The sequence below is a fragment of the Austrofundulus limnaeus genome, unplaced genomic scaffold (assembly GCF_001266775.1).
Source record: "Austrofundulus limnaeus strain Quisiro unplaced genomic scaffold, Austrofundulus_limnaeus-1.0 Scaffold130, whole genome shotgun sequence".
NCBI classification, from domain to species: Eukaryota; Metazoa; Chordata; class Actinopteri; order Cyprinodontiformes; family Rivulidae; genus Austrofundulus; species Austrofundulus limnaeus.
In genome coordinates this window covers 42,726-45,922 of record NW_013952532.1, presented here as the reverse complement: position 1 = coordinate 45,922, position 3,197 = coordinate 42,726, and the positions used below count along the sequence as shown (strand labels likewise).

The 3,197-nt window shown below is 33.5% G+C and overlaps 1 protein-coding gene across 1 annotated transcript in view; it reads right to left on the bottom strand.

Moving 5' to 3' along the window:
* LOC106522476 (protein phosphatase 1 regulatory subunit 29) overlaps positions 1–3,197 on the bottom strand; it is a 54,774-nt gene that overhangs the window by 8,931 nt on the left and 42,646 nt on the right. The window lies entirely within an intron of this gene.

Sequence of the window (3,197 nt, the reverse complement as noted above, 5' to 3'; positions counted from 1 at the left end):
GTTGGACAGGTGTACCTAATAAAGTGGCCGGTGAGTGTATATGTATATATCATCTTGCCCAAACTGCCTTGTTTTATTTAAAACATATACCCCATATACCCCACTAGATTAAATCAGAAAATTTGGGGCAGTCGCCAAAATAAGTTCGCTGAAGCAGGTATAATGTGAAGAGGCAGGAAAAAAAGGTACATTTCCTAGAACACATTTTTCTAAATTGTGGACACAAAGGTAGACCATAAAACATTCAGAATTATGTGAGACTGCAGCTGAAAATTTGTATGGTATTTATTTATTTATTTATTTATTTATTTATTTATTTATTTATTCTATTTTGAGTCAACAAGACTTCTGCAGTCACAGCCCAGTGAGATAGAGCCGGTCCAAATCTGCCATCTTCATAATACTGTATTCTTTCAAGAGAATGCACCACAGTAATAAAATATTTTACTGCTAACATTTTTTAAGTTTATTTTTAAAGGCAGAGAAATGGGCTTTGACTTGTTGAATACAGACAACCTTTTTATGATCAGTAATTATTTATGTAGATTGACAATCTGTGAAGAAACTACAGCTTCATCATTCGTATGCATTAGTACAYGATGCAGCAATAAATGTGTACATTTTTACTTAAAGATGGAGTCCTGTCATTTTAGCTTTGAGGTATGTAACAAAACAGTTCAAATGTAATCATTGCTATAATAAAAGGGTGGAAACAGGGAGATGGGTTAAGTGGAACACACAGAGGGGCTGCTGTAATTTGCATGTTTAACAGGATACTAGCTGACATTTAGCTATTTACCTTTCTCAGGGGATTAGCCGAGGATTAGGCTCTAATCCAGCGTAAAATATTATGTATCTCATCACCACAGCACCCACTCTTTTAATTTGTTTCCAAAGTTTTGTCTCCCTCGCAGGTAAAAGCTATCTCAGGGAGAGAAAAAAAATGCAACTTGATAAAATCAAAAAGACCATTTTGGTGTAGTCCTTTTTTAAAATTTATTTTCTTGGAAGCCAATAATTATACAAGCCAATTTTAGACAATTTAGTTAATATGACCTATCCTTAATAGTCTTCTTTACCTCTCTGCATTGTCTGTTTCACTGAACTCAGCAAAACTGTGTCACTCCATTTCTGTTTTTACCACTCCTAAAACTATGAAATGCTAGTTTATAATCAAGGTATTCAATTAAAGATCCTTTCATTATATCAAGAATTATTTATAAATGAATATTGCATTTCTATTTTAGAGACTTTTAATTTAAGTGTGTCAATGGCAATTTGAGGATACAAATAATTTACTTAACAAATACATATACATTTTTATTATTTTTATGTATCTCTGTGAATGCAATATTTCAATAAATACTTTTAGGTGCATCTTGATGAAGGACCATAAAATACTTTAAATGATTAATTTAATTAAGTCAAAACTCAACTTTGTCAAATGATTGATCAACATCGAAACAATCACTCTGGTTTATTATGTGGTAATATCCACTGTTACATTTGTGTACAAATAGCTTTCACTTGTCAACATGTTGTCAACATCTAGCTATTTAAAAGTCAAATACAAGAAGTCTAATTCATTTTGGTGGATCCCAATGCAGGTACAATAAGCAATGTGTTTGAGCAACAACCCTAACAGAGCAGCAAGTAAAACTGTAATGTTCTCCTCTGAGCTTCTTCAACCAAATTCATTGCTTCTCTTTGAAGCTCCTGACAGGATTTTGACTATTCTTCTGCAACGTTTTTACTTTACAATCATGAAGGTGTGCTCATACATCAGTTTGTCCAGCTTCATAACTTTGAACCTTACCCCTTATTGGGAATTCGCCACCAGATGTTAAAAAAAAAAATAATGATCACATGCACATATAAAGATGATTAATTTAGCAAAGTTACTTTTTTTCTCCAAATCTCCATATGAAAATATTGTTGTGAATTTAGTTCTTATAAGCCTTTAAACTTCTTGTAGATCCCAGCTAGATCTAGTATATGTATAAGCATTGAAAACAGAGAGCTTTGGCAACATGAAGCCAATTAGAAGTTCACCTGCTGTGAAACTTGGCTCTGACTTTCATTATAGAAGGTGTTCATCACATATTCAGCTTTAAAACAGACAGATGTTACCGATTAAGGACAGAGACAACATGCTTGTGAATGCAAGCAATTAACGCTGCTAATAACATGTTGAAAGTAGAATTGTTTATCAAATAACACCTAGGACTTTGGTCACAATTTGTATTCATAAAAACAGGGATTTCACCTTCTTTTTATAACGGAATTTTCTATTTCTGGAAGACACCTTCAAGGCTGTTTTTATGCAATAACAAAATTCTACAATTGAAACGTGAAAATTCTTTGAGTTTAAGAAATGAAATGTCATTCAAGTTCACATGAGGCACAGTTTCACTTTTTAAAGAACATTTCAAGACCAGGAAAAAAAAAAGTTAGAAATAATTATCCTGAAGTAGAGCACAGCTGACAAGACGTATTTACTTCAAATTCAGAAGAAGAAGAAAAAACAAGTCAGTCACAACCCAGTTGAAAGCCAATTGTTTACTGCACAGTCCAGTTACTGTACATTTGAGATCACCACAATATGTTCGTATTWATTTTATAGTTTGCTGTAATAATCCTGACCACACCAGTGCTGTCTATCTCATCATTTAGGTCAGTCTCCTGTCATTCAAACAGACTGTCTGCTTCTGTATTCCCTTTTATCTGACAGCCTGCTCCTKTCTGTCCATGTCTTTCCTTCTATCTGCATTGTTTCAAGTCTGCTTATCGCTGCTGCCTTTCAGATAACAACACAAAAGAAAATGCTCCTTCACCGAAATACAACCTGACTCTGCTTTTGTGCCCCAGCACATCTCCACCTAGCTGCTCTTATCATATCCAAACCCTTGGGTTTGATTYAAGGAGGAATCAAAAAACGAAAGAAAAAAATCTGTTCTCTTTCTCTGCTTTCTTTTTCAAACCTCTTCTTCCCTTTCAACTCTGAGAACTGTGATTTCATTAAATCAACAATAAAACTAATTGTTTCTTTACAAGCAAATGAAATATGCCAAATAAGGACCGAAATGAACTTGTGTGTCTGGTAAAAACGATTGAAAGAAAGAAAGAAAGAAAGAAAGAAAGAAAGAAAGAAAGAAAGAAAGAAAGAAAGAAAGAAAGAAAGAAAGAAAGAAAGAAAG